This window comes from Rattus rattus, chromosome 4 (assembly GCF_011064425.1).
Source record: "Rattus rattus isolate New Zealand chromosome 4, Rrattus_CSIRO_v1, whole genome shotgun sequence".
NCBI lineage: Eukaryota > Metazoa > Chordata > Mammalia > Rodentia > Muridae > Rattus > Rattus rattus.
Window position 1 is genome coordinate 31,815,048 of NC_046157.1, and position 14,743 is coordinate 31,829,790.

Consider the following 14,743-nt stretch of genomic DNA (forward strand, 5'->3'; position numbering starts at 1 on the left):
TAATTGGAGAGTTTTGCAGGATAGCAGTAGCTCTGGCATTTGTGTTCTCTTAGGGTCTGAATGACATCAGTCCAGGATCTTCTGGCCTTCATAGTTTCTGGCGAAAAGTCTGGTGTGATTCTGATAGGTCTGCCTTTATATGTTACTTGACCTTTTCCCCTTACTGCTTTTAATATTCTTTCTTTATTTTGTGCGTTTGGTGTTTTGACTATTATGTGACGGGAGGTGTTTCTTTTCTGGTCCAATCTATTTGGAGTTCTGTAGGCTTCTTGTATGCATATGGGTATCTCTTTTTTTAGGTTAGGGAAGTTTTCTTCTATGATTTTGTTGAAGATATGTACTGGTCCTTTGAGCTGGGAGTCTTCACTCTCTTCTATACCTATTATCCTTAGGTTTGATCTTCTCATTGAGTCCTGGATTTCCTGTATGTTTTGGACCAGTAGCTTTTTCCGCTTTACATTATCTTTGGACAGTTGAGTCAATGATTTTATGGAATCTTCTGCTCCTGAGATTCTCTTCCATCTCTTGTATTCTGTTGGTAAAAGCTTTGTATCTACAGCTCCTTGTCTCTTCTTTTGGTTTTCTATATCCAGGGTTGTTTCCTGTGTTCTTTCTTGATTGCTTCTATTTCCATTTTTTAATTCCTTCCGTTTGTTTGATTGTGTTTTCCTGGAATTCTTTCAGGGATTTTTTGTGTCTCCCTCTATGGGCTTCTACTTGTTTATTTATGTTTTCCTGGAATTCTTTCAGGCATTTTTATGATTCCTCTCTGTAGGCTTCTACTGTTTCTCTAAGGTAGTTCATCATGTCTTTCTTGAAGTTCTCAGCATCATGGTCATATATGATTTTGAATCTAGATCTTGCTTTTCTGGTGTTTTGGATATTCCATGTTTGTTTTGATGGGAGAATTGGGCTCGATGGTGCCATGTAGTCTTAGTTTCTGTTGCTTGGGTTCCTCTGCTTTGCCTCTCGCCATCAAATTATCTCTAGTGTTACTTTTGTTCTGCTATTTCTGACAGTGGCTAAACTGTCCCTATAGGCCTGTGTGTCAGGAGTGCTGTAGACCTGTTTTCCTCTCTTTCAGTCAGTTATGGGGACAGAGTGTTCTGCTTTCCGGGCCTGTAGTTTTTCCTTTCTACAGGTTTTCAGCTGTTCTTGTGGACCTGTGCCTTGAGTTCACCAGGCAGGTCACTTGCAGCAGATAGTTAGTCTTACCTGTGGTCCCGAGGCTCAAGTGTGCTCATGGGGGTTCTGCCCATGGCTCTCCATGATGGCAGCAATGGGGAAGATCTGCGCTGCCTCTTCCGGGAGCCTCCGTGCACCAGGGTTCCAGATGGCCTCCGTGTTTTCCTCTGGAATCAGCAATGTGTGTAGAGAGCAGTCTCTTCTGGTTTTTGCAGGCGTGTCTGCCTCTCTGAAGGTTTAGCTCTCCCTCCCACGGGATTTGGGTGCAGAGAACTGTTTATCCGGTCTGTTTCCTTCAGGTTCGGTGGTGTCTCAGGCAGGGCTCCTGCTGCCCTGGGCCTCCCCACAGGAACCCAGAGGCCTTGTACAGTTTCCTCTTGGGTCAGGGATGTGGGCAGGGGTGGGCAGTGTTGGTGGTCTCTTCCGCTCTGCAGCCTCAGGAGTGCCCACCTGACCAGGCGGTAAGGTATCTCCCACGGGTTCTGGGAGCAGAGAGCTGCTGCAGGCCGGGATCAGGGTGTGGGACTCTGGTAAACACAGGGCGTGCCTGGTCCTAGAGGATTCTGCCTCTGTTGTCCTTGATTCCACCAGGCAAGTCACTTGCAGCAGGTAAGTTAGTCTTACCTGTGGTCCCAAGGCTCAAGTTTGCTCGCGGGGTTCTGCCCACGGGCTCTCCGCGGTGGCAGCGACCGGGAAGATCTGCGCCGCCTCTTCCGGGAGCCTCCGTGCACCAGGGTTCCAGATGGCCTTCCTCTGGAATCAGTAATGTGTGCAGAGAGCAGTCTCTTCTGGTTTCGCAGGCGTGTCTGCCTCTCTGAAGGTTTAGCTCTCCCTCCCACGGGATTTGGGTGCAGAGAACTGTTTATCCCGTCATTACTCTTAAAAAGATACTCTGTGTCGTCTTACTTTATTTTGATATTGCAAAAACACACCATTGAGAGATTTTAAACTTCTTTTATTAACGCTTTATGTATTTATTTTTAAATTTTATGTACAATTGTTTTGTGCCTGAATATTTGTCTCTGTGAGGGTGTCAGATCCCCTGAAACTGGAATTACAGACAGCTGTGAGCTGTCTTGTGAGTGGTGGGAACTGAACCCAGGTCCTTTGGAAGAACTTTTAACTGCTGACCTGTTTTTCCAGCCCCTGATTTTAAACTTTTTTAAAGAAAATTTTGGAGTTTTATGGAAAATTAAAAACTGAATTTTTTCATTCATTGATTTATTAATTTTTTTATTCATTTTACATCCCGATCACTGCCCCCCTCCACTTCAGAGAATCCCTTCCCCATCCCCATCGCCTTCTCATTTGAGATGGTGAAGGCCTCCATCCCTGACATATCAAGTCTTTGCAGGGATAGGCACACCCTCTCCCACTAAGGACAGACAAGGCAGCCCAGTTAGGCGAATAGGATCCATAGTCGGGCAACAGCTTAGGGACAGCTCCCACACCAGTTTCTGACAATCCCATACTTGAAGACTGAGCTGCACATCTGCTACATAACTATGTGGAGGGCTTAGGTCCAGCCCGTGTATCCTCTTTGGTTGTTAGTTAGTTGGTAGTTAGAATGCTCTCTCTGAGAGCAAAAACTGGATATTTTAGAATGAGCTTTAAAAAAATGTTTTTATTTGTTAGACTATAGGACATTTTGAAGTTTATCACATATTCTAATGTCTTTAATAATATATAATCTTGACAAATAGGCTATTACTAAAAATTAGGGTCACAGCTCAACATCAGAATATCTTATGATGAAATTAAACAATGACCTTAAGCAGTCTGACAAAGAACTTGGAGCAGTTTCTCAAGCTATGAGTCGCAACTCTTTGGAGATAAGAAAACTTTCAACAGTGTAAAATCTCCTGATCTCCTGATGTGCTTTGAATTGTGGGTTGAGGGTATGCTTGTGTTTTCTACAGGATACTGACTCCCCCATTTGGGTGCCTAATTTCCTGACTGGATCTTATTCTTTGTTATTGTTTTGTAATATTTTTAACTTTATTTAATTTATGTATATGAGTGTTCTGCTATATGTACACCTGCATGCCAGAAGAGGGCATCAATCCCTTAAGACGGTCATGAGCCATCCTGTGGGTGCTGGGAATTGAACTCAGGACCTCTGGAAGAAGCAGCCAGTGCTCTTAACCGCTGAGCCATCTCTCCAGCTCTGATTGGATCTTATTGAGGGCCTTGCTTTACGGCTGTCTCAACAGCTGAGCCAACAACGGAACCCATCTCCACTCCCACGATATGAAGAAATGATGGTTGGCTGCATTCATCGGCAGTTATTAACCCTTCTGATCACGATTTAGAAGCCATAGTCACAGAGTTAGTGACCCACTTCAACGTCTACTCTATGAAGGTGAGTACTGGGAAATGCCACTTTTGGCTGCTTTCAGGTTTTACAGAGTTAAGAGGGAAAGATGCCAACAGCCAATAGCTGGGGAGGACAGATGCCGTGCCGGCGAATGGAGAAGAGGAGAGACGCCATGTCTGAGAAGAGTGCAGGACAGAGACGCATGGCCACCATGTTAAGGGGCAGGAGAGCGCGGCCCACAGGGCCCTGAGAAACCAAGGTAGAACATAGAATTAATAAGTAATATTAGGGATTAACCGCATGGAGGTTAGGCAGTGAGTGACCCAGCTACTGTGCCGAATAAGGCATAGTAAAATATAAAGGTTGTGTGTATGTGTGTGTGTGTGTGTGTGTGTTTCATTAAAAAAAAAAAAAAACAAACCTAACACCAAACATCCTGAAACATTAGGGATACAGGCTCTGGTTCTAGCTCCCTCTGCTATATTGATGGGAAAAAACAAAAAATGCTTTAATTATCTCTAAAATCCAGTTCCTTTTTTCACTGTAAAGTGTTACTTTTGTATGGTTACTAATTGTACTAATTCCTCTTGTTAAGAAAGAACTTTTGTTTTGGTCAATCAGTGTTCTTATGTTTTATTACTTGTAAATCTAAGCCAGCCTTGGTTTAATGACCCAGGCATTGATGCATTGGATACTGTCACCAATGTCCAGGCGATTTGTTGCTGCCCTTATATTAGGAATTACTGCCGTGATTTGAATTTTGGCATCGGTCATAGTCTTTGCCACAGCGTGAGTTTAACAGATTCATACTGCAGAATATGTTAATCAGCTTTCAAACAAATGTGTGCTGGCACTTATCACTCAGAAAAGAATTGTAAAAACCTATAGGATAGTGCACATGCTTTGGAAGAAGCAATCATATTTGTGGGTAATTGAATTGAAAACGTTAGTTAGACGATTTCATGTTGTTCAGAACTTAAATGGATCTGTGTCACTCCACTTACATCCAATGCTTTTAAGTTGACTTGGACACAGATTAGGTCCCACCTCCACAGCCTGAGGAACAATTTGAAGTTAGCTATGAACATTCAGTCTTTATATCAACAATTTACAACAATTAGTTTAACTCGATTGGCGTCCACCTCTGCTGCTGAGGTTGCAAATAGATTCTTATCATCTCTCACTCCTTTAGTTTCAAGACAGTTGTTTTGTTCTATTATCATCAACTAGAGAGTCGAGCTTATATTGATTCTTATCCTCCCTGTGATCATCTGTAGACTTGGAAATGTCATACAGTGCCAACAATATCTACAGACCCTTATGTTAGCAAATAAAAGAGGGAGAGATGGCACAGCCATACCTGATGGGAACAGCCTAAGTCATAAAGCCAGCACAGCTGCTTGACAAAGATCCAGCAAAGCTGAGCTGAGTTATGCAATCACTGGTTTTCTATCTTCCACGTTTGATCTTGATCTTCCTTGAGTTACATGCTTGGGGGGCAGACAAAGAGACAGAGAGACATTATATAAAGCATGAACGAGTATGAAGTGTAAAATACATGTTAGATGAGGAGCTGCATTATTGGCCCTGGTAAAGCACAGCAGTAACATGTAAAGAAATCAAGTGCTTGGTTGATAGACAAGTCAACTATAGATGTAAACCATCAAAATTCTATACATGAAAATACTCTTAACATGTCAAAAAGTAGACAGTGTAATTCTATTGAAATTTACTATTTTGAAAATCCTGTACTGATGCTTTGGACATATTTGTTGGTCAACCACAATAAGTTCTTTTAATTTTTTAAATAATTTTTATTTTAAATGAAATAAATATTGCTTATTAAGAAAGAAAGGAAGGCTAATGGGAATTGTCTAATGGGCTGGAGAAATATATATTCTCAAATGCAAACCTGCCTAAATTATTAGATTAGCATGAGAGTTAATGTTTGACTGTGGTCTTTTCATACACGTGTAACATTTTATTTGATTTTCACTTCCCTTCCCCCAGTGATTTCTCTCATGTCTTCTTTGCTTCCATTGGGTTCTCTTAATTTAGTGTATTCAAGTTTCATGGTGGAGATCTTTTATATCTGTGGTTTAATTTATTCTACAGATATTTAATATTACAGCTAATGGGGGTTGGGGATTTAGCTCAGTGGTAGAGCGCTTGCCAAGCAAGCGCAAGGCTCTGGGTTCAGTCCTCAGCTCCAGAAAAAAAAAAAAAGATAAGGTCTTATAAAAAAATTACAGCTAATGTGAATGAGCTTCCTATCTTTTTCTTTCTCATCAAGCTCATGTATATACAGAAAAGCTCCTTGTTTTAGTAAGTTGATTTTTGTATGTTGCTTTGACAAAACATTTATCAAATCTATGGGTTTACTGGAAGAATTTTTAGAGCTTTGTCATCTGAAAATGGGGATAATTTGATTTCTTCTTTTCCTTTCTGTATCCCCTTTTTATATCTCTCTTTTGCCTTATTGGTGTAGCTTAGACTTCAGGCACTATATTAAATAAGACTGGAGAGAAAAGGATCTTGTCTCATTCTAGAGTTTATCAGTAATTCTCTGTCTCTACATTTAGTATAATATAGACTAGGAGTGGGCATCTGTAACTTTTATTATACAAAGTTATGTTTTCTTTATTTCTTATTTTCTTATGACTTTTGTTACTAAGGGATGCTGAACTTGGTTAGACTTTTTCTTCCTCAGTTGACATGATCATGTGTTTTCTCTTAAGAGTTTCCTTGTGCTAAATCACAGAGGACAATGGGTAGATGGCTCCTGAATTTGATCTACCCAATGGCTTTGGACTTGGTGCTATGAAACCCAGATACATTCTCAATTGATGAACACGTGTCCCAGCTACAGAAGTCAGTCTTACCCATCCTTAAATGATCTTCACAGCCGGATGCAGTTTCCTGCTGTGTGTACTCTTTGGCTCTTCAGTGTCAGGACCTCCTGTTCTCTATAACTGTCTTTTATTGTCCTTTGTTCCCAAATGACTGTGGTATGTCAAACTGAGGCTTCTTGAATTGTGGATGATCACTGATCTCAGGTCTCTAGGATAGTTCTGTTTTTAATAATAGAGTCCCTCTCAAGGTAGTGCACAGCCTCTGCTCCCTGATAAGATAACGGGACAAATGGGGTTTCCCTCTGCTTCAGTAAAGAAGTCATTGTCTCATCAAAACCCACAGAGCTGTGTGTCCAAAGCTGTACTTACCTTGCTTGCCCACGTCTCTGCCTCTGTCCATTTCTACTGTCATTTCACTTCCTTTGTGGACTCCTGAAGCTGTTTTCCTATTTCTGTCTTCTGGATAATGTCTGTTCTTATTCTGATTTTTCTTTCCAGGCTCACATAAACACAGATCCTTTATCTTCCCCCGAAGTCCCAGTATGTTACTTTTCTTTCCTTTGCCTACACATAAGATTGATTCCGGCTACTGAGATACAAATACGCAGAGATGAAGAAGAGATCCTACAAACACCTGATATTCTAGTGGAAGATGTCAGATGTCAGTAAACACTCACACACATTATCATGTAAATAAAAGCTTTCTTAAAAAGCTATTTTTAACGTTTAAATTGTGTGTGTGTGTGTGTGTGTGTGTGTGTCTGTGTGTCTGTGTGTGGTGTGTTGGGGATACACATGATTTCAGATGCCTGCTAAGGGCAGAAAAGAACATTGCATTGGATACTTTCGAGTTGGAGTTTCAGGCTGTTATGAACATGCTGTGTTGGTTCTAGGAACTGAAGCTCAATCATCTATGACAACAGTATACACTCTTAACTGCTGAGATATCTCTCCAACCCCATAAATATAAGCTCAATGAAAAAAAATAAAATGAACAAAAGATAATGTAAGAGAAGAGAGAAGAAAGTGATGTTTGGGGTATCATAGAGCAGGAATTCTGTCCGATGCAGTATTGTTTGAGCATTAAGTGACAGAGCACACCAAATGGGAAAAAATTCTCAAGCCATTATGGCTCCAATAGAGCAAACAAGCAAAAAGCAACAGTAGGGAATTAATTTATATAGAGAAGCAAGAACCTGGTCATGAATAGATTTATAGATAATAATATCACATTTAGAAGTTTTTTTATTTAGAAGAAATTATTGTACTTTTGAGCAGGCATATGATACAATTCTACTTTATATTTGGAAAGTATCAGTTAGCAACCTAGTGGAGAACAGAATGAAGGATGTAGAAATAATATGGAAAAATGAGTTGCGAAGCTAACAGAATAATGCAGACAAAATAAGCTTTAGAGCCTAATTCAAATTGGAATTGGTGAGTGGTGGGCAGTGGTAAGAGTGGCTGAACCTGTTTGTGATTTGTTTGTCAGAGATGGAAGAGATCAGTAAAGAGCCTAGGTTTTGCCTTGAGCGACTGAGGAAATTGTAAACCCTTTATCAGGATGCAAAAAATTGAAAGAATAGCTGCTAAAGGGAGAGGATAAAAATTATTGGTTTAATAGTCTACTTGTCATATAAGTATCGGATTTACAAGTGGCGAGGGAAAGATTCAGATAAATACGTGAGTCTATAGAGAGTTTCAGGCTAAATCATAAATCTGTGACTCTTGAACATAGAGAGATTGCTATGCTTTGAATGCGTTTGTACTTTCGGATGCTAGGGAGAGAATTTAATATCTAGTCCAAGATATTATGAGGTAATACAAGGTGGGACATTCAAGTTGTGTCTGGCTTCTGTCTTCATGAGTGGATTAATACAACCGCGCAATTAGCAGCTTCATAGATTAACAGACCAATGAATCATCTCTAGAGTGGATTTTTCTACAAAGCCAGTTTGAGTTAGTTATGTTCCTATTCCTTGTGTCTTGCTACATGATACCATGTGGAATTCAGCCAGGAAGAAAATCATCATCACATGTGGCCTCTCTATCTGAGGTTGGAACTGTGAGCTAACTACCTCTTTCCTTTATAAAACATGATCAGTGATATTGGAATAGTAGCAACCCAAAATGGACTAAAAGTCACAGCTTTCAAAGTTAGTATAGATGAGATCACCAGCAGAGAAAGTATAGAAGGAGGAAATGCCTAAGATCTGATCCTGGCCACACTGTGTGATGCTTGGAGATCAGACAAGAGAAAAAGAAACAAATTCACAAGAGGCAAGATCATTGCTGAGGACAATCCAGACAGTTCGATGTTGGAAAAGTAATGTTTATGGGTCAAATTAGATCTGCTACCTGTTTTATATTGTTGAGAAGCTAAGAAAGGGCTTTATATTTTTTAAGTGGATGAACAAAAAGAAATCCCAAATTTATTGATAAAGATTATCTGATGTAGTTAGTTCATTTAATATTGATCTGCTACCTGTTTTATATTATTGAGGAGCAAAGAAAGCGCTTGACAGTTTTAAGTGGGTGAACAAAAGAACAACCCTGAAATTTATTGATACATGTTAATTGTAGATGATGCTGAGTTCCATGAGGATATTTTCTTATTATATAATGTACATTGAACAAACTCCTTTCCACATTCCTCTATGCTCCTTCCCTCTGCTAGGATCTTTTTTCCTCTAGACAGTTTTGCCCTTACCCTCTCTATATGCTTATATAAATTGTATATTTTATTATTTAATATAATTTATATACTTTATATAGAAATCTTAAAGTATATAAAAACAAATAAATTATTATAATTAATATATTATATTAATATATTATATAGGTATATATTTTTATGTGTTATGTAAACTGTATGAACCTGAAGTGAGAGAAAACATTCAATATTTGTTCTTCTGAGACTGGTGTAATTCACTTAATATCATTACTTCCAGTTGCATTTATTGCCTATAAACAACATAACTGATTTTTCTTTATGGCTGAAAATATTCCACTATGTATATGAATTGCATTTATTCTAAAAGAATAACGTTTTTGACACATGAAATTTATATAAAATTCGAATCACAGCACACAAGGAAAAGAGTTTTATTGAAACGAGTTGTGCTCATAAATTTGTACATTGTCTGTGGCTGCCATAATGCTACTACAACTGAATTGCTTAGTTGCAACAGAAAGTCCCTAAAGCCTAAAATATTTATTTTCTTCCATTTACAGAAAAAAAGTTTACCACTTTTCTGCCATGGTTCTACCAAGAAGAGGTCACCAAACATGTCAAATTGCGTGAGAAGGTCAGCTTATAGACAGTTGCTCTCTGGGTTTAACAGGAGAAAGATAATTGGTGGATATTTCTAGAAGGGTTCTGTATATAGGTACAGGAGAAAAACTTCATAGAGGCAGATTGAGGAGAAAATGGAAGTGTAGGCAATAAAGAATAAAGATCTTTAAAAGTAATCCTTTTTTTGGTTCTTTTTTTTTTTTTTTTTGGAGCTGGGGACCGAACCCAGGGCCTTGCGCTTCCTAGGCAAGCGGTCTACCACGTGGGCTAAATCCCCAACCCCAAAAGTAATCCTTTTAAAAAATATTCTTTCATTCATTACATCCTGACTGCAAATTCCCCTCTCCACTCCTCCCAGTTCCCCCTGTGCCTCCCTTCTTCCCTAGATCCACTCCTCCTCTCATTCCCTTCAGAAGAGAGCAGGCCTCCCAAATTATTGTTACACGTCAGTCTATGTTTGCCACAGTGGTTGAGAACAACACCTACTTAATGTATAGGAATCCCTACTTTCTCTATTATTGCCAACATAAGTCACAATGATACAACTAATTGTCAGTGAAGGACAACTATCAAGTAAAGAAAAACCACCAGTTTTAGTTAATGTACGGTTTGCTTGGTAACACAATTTTCTTAACATTTAAATTTTTTTCACAAGTGATTAAATCACAACCGCTGTTGGGGAATGCTGATAGACATATTTTATATCTTGGTCTTTAAGGTCACCAGAAAGATCACATCATTTGTATAGTAATGTATTCTATTACCTCATGGGTGTAAAAATTCCAGCCAAGAACTGCACAGTCTGTGATAATAGCTCTCACACAAGTCTCTGATGTAACAAATACCTAAGTTCCTTGGAATTTCAACATTTGTAATGAGGACTGAGGTTATGAACTTAAGTCTCTGTGATGTTTAGAGATAGCTGTATTTTAAGTACAACCTTTGGGAGAGAGTATTAAAGGATTGAAGTTGTCAGAAGAGATCAAGTACTGGGTAATGAACTGGAAAAAAAAGCTTCACGAAAGCCAACACAGATAAGAATAAATAAAAAAGTGATACAATCTTCCCTGAAAACTTTAGCCAGAAATAGTTTCTGGGAGGAGATAATATAGAGAAGTTCAGTATAGCTTACATCAGCTAGAACGTTTTAAGTTATCACTAATATTTATTGAGTAGTGTCTTGAATAAGGCACGCAACTGAAAATCATCACCTTATACCATCCATAACTCGACTATCCACTTAGGCTTCTAGCATCTTGAAAAGTAACGCCCAAGAGAATTAAAACATGTGCAAAGGAAAATGTACTGTGCTGTATTTTTTTTTTTATGAGAATGCGCTAAGTTTATCAGTTTGAGGTAATCTGGAATCACTTGGGAAGGGAGTCTCAAGGAGGTACTTTCTAGATTGGATTAACCTGTGGGCATGCCTGTGAAAACATTATTTTAATTAAGTTAATTGAAGTGGGAAAATTGTTCACCAAAGGTGGAATCATTCCATGGACAGGGGCTCCTGAACTGGTAAGTATGGAAAGGATAATTCCTGCACTAATTAATTTTATCTCTCCGTTCTTTACTGTGGGTATTACTAACTGCTTCAAGTTCCTGCTGCCTTGACTTCCCCTCTATGATGGACTGCAGCCTTGAGTTGGGAGCAAATCCTTTTGTCTCTAAGTTGTTTTTCTCAGCGTATTTTATTACAGCAACTGAAATGACATACAGGGTGACCCTTGCATGCAGACTTTCACATCCAGATGATGCTTTACTGAGTAGAGTAGCCTTCCTTTCTCTTTGGCATTTTTACCGCTGATGAACTTGGGCTTCCCCACACAGAAGATGTAACAGAAGGATGACCCTCAGTAAACTCATACTTCCTCTTTGCTCTCCACACACAAAGAAAGGAAATATGATCTGGAGATTTATCCAAGGTAAAATGCTTTGTTTCTTTGAGAACAGAAAAACAGAAACAAAAACAAATAAACAGTAACAACATCATCAACAACAAAACAGCAAAAAACTAACCAAACAAGAGCAGGAACAACAACAACAGCAGCAACAACAACCACATCAACAAGAAAAACAAACCAGGCAGACTCTTTTTTAAAGACAATTAGCCCTGAGGTCTTAAATAGAAAAGTCGGATGAAAACGAATCCCCCATCTTCTGAATAGTAATATTATTATCACTTTTATTCATACAGCCCAGGTCTTCTCATGTTAGAAGTTACTTAAGGTAGGAGAAAACATGCAATCCAGACTGAAGTTAAGATGGGAGCCTGGACAGTTAGGGAGCATCATTTATGTACTTGGAACCACCACTCTCTGTTCATAGAACATAATGTACTTTTCCCAACTCCCTCCTTTTTCTTTATAAGCCACTTTGGTTTAAGTTTTCCTAAGTGTATGGGCAATAATTTATTGTTAGATTAATTGCAATTATAATGAGTTATTCAGAATTTTAAAAAGTAGCAGAGTGCTTTGACTATAATATTGAATATAGAAACTAGATGTCAGGTTCTGAGTTTTGATGATCTTATAATCTAAGTGGAATTTCAAACATTTGATTTATGTATTTATTTATTTATTTACTTGCTTACTTACTTATTTACTTATGTGTTTTATTCACTGTATAAATGATTATACTCAGAGAGGACCTGGGCATCAAAAATACTTTAACAGGGGTTGGGGATTTAGCTCAGCGGTAGAGCGCTTGCCTAGGAAGCGCAAGGCCCTGGGTTTTTCCCCAGCCCGGAAAAAAAAAAAAAAAAAAAAGAACCAAAAAAAAAAATACTTTAACAGCAAGTCACTGGATGACTTGGAACTCAAACATTCTATGTACATATCAATAACTTTCTCTGACTTTGATATTCGAGTGATAAGTTTCAACATTTGCTGCCAAATTGTTGTCAATGCAACCAGCAGTTATCGATTACAAAACATATCGGGCACCAATAAATCCAATACTTGATAACTCAAGGACAAAAGCAGAATGTCCTTTTTAGTGGACTTGTCTCATAATCACTGGGCAATGGGAGAGTAAAGGAAAAATAATTCAATGGAAAAATATGTCTAACATGGTATTGTCAGTTGCAAAATCATCACTTCTATTGATGATGATGCGATAAAATCCCTGTTGACGATGAATGCTACTATCTATAGGATGCTCTGTGAGGTTTGTGGCACAGCATTTCAGTGTCATCCATTCATTCAAATGGAAGAAGAGACAGTCCCTTAATGAAGCTGGTCTGGTGCAATGTGCTTACTAAGGCAGCTAGAAAATTAATTTTGATTCTCTGGAGATGACTGGTCAACATATTTAAGACCTATTATAAAATTATGTCAGCTATTGCAAAAGTAACTGAAATGATTAAAATATTCTTACAGGATGCCTTAAAAGTGTATGTGACAAATTTTAGCTATCATAGAACAATACACAGTAGAAAATAGGTTTTATCAAATAGACAAATAAGTTTTTAGATAAACATAGAGAATAGTTTAGACATCAGGGGTAAATATCAAAGAGTCACTGGACAGCCTGGAAATCATATTAGAAAAATCTTAGCCCAGGTTCATCCATATTTTAATAAATAACACTTCATTTCTTGAGAAATAATAATCATATATATACATTTTCCAAAACTCAATCCAGGAGTCTCCTGTATTTATAGGATTAAATGTCAAAGTAACAAAAATGCTTATATAGTATGTCACTCTCTTTTCTTTGAGTGCAGCCCATTGAGCTTAATAATTTTATGTTTCTGATGGCTGGCTGTGAGGCAGATAGTTCTCATTTTAACTGGGCAGATTACGTCCCAGTACTCAGCTAGGAAATAGGCTAAGCATCTTTATGATCTATCCGTCTTTCTCGTCTCTCTCTAGCTCTAGTTCTATTTCTCCTATTGTTCCATTATGGAGGACCTCAATACATTTGTATCTTCAAGAATCACAGTGCAGTGAAAATGCCATTAAGCTGATAATACAAGAATCTTTGTTGCCTCCCTGATAGTTCTAACAATTTACTTTCTGATGTTGATAGTTACTTACCTGTGAACTGAGTATGTAGACAAGGAGACAGAACATTCAAACTTTGCTTTTAGTATTGAGATTCTGCAAGTGTGCAGCAAATAAGAAGGGATAGGCATGTGGAGTTCATTCTTAGTATTGTATACAGTTTCTTCTTTTCATCTCCTTCTAGGTTTTACCATATTTCGTAAGTTCAGTGTAAGTCTTCAAGAAAGAAAGGTTCAATTTTGAATCTACTTTCTGTTTTGAAATCCTTCCTGGTAGACTGGGCTTATGTGAAAATGCATTATTATAAAAAATGTCTCTTATACTCTAAGAGACTGAAACTTTTTCTAGACCTCGCCTCACAGTCAAGAGTTAATAATACACCCCAAGTTCACTTAAGACTTAAGACTGAGATCTTATTGTCTACAGCTTGTCTGTTTAACTTGCCTCTAAGAGAACAATATAACTACCAAGTTTAATTGCCTTAAGTTTCTCCCATGCAATCAGCTTTAACCACCAAAATTAAAGCATAGTTATAACCTTAAGTTATATACTCTTGCATGCCTCTGACCTGAGCAATGCATGTGTATTTGAAAGTCTGTTGTAATACTCATTTTTGGAAACAGAAAATAGGCCAACAAAGCCCTATACACTGAAAATCCAGTATAAATGCTAGAAGTGACAGTAAGATTTTGCTTGATACTGCTTGTCTGTTATCTAGATCAGTTGGAGTCAGTGGGATTTAGTGACTTAATCCCTTGTAAAACCCTCTAAAAGGTTTCTGTAAAGTATCACTCATTTCATCCTCAAGTTATATTTTATGTGCTCCTTAATACATGCAATACAAAAGCCATTTGTTATGGGTTATTGAAGACACAGAAAAATCAAAGTATAATATTCAAATCTGGGCTCCATTTTGATTAAATGATAAGGGTAAGTGCCTTGATTTCTGTCCTTAAGAAGACACAATATTTGTGATTCCGAATTTATTATTGACTCATTCTTTGTACTAGTTTCAACTACATGAACAAACACATATGTTCCTGTTTATATACAAGTAATGATCACCCAGCATCAGTAGATGAATGTA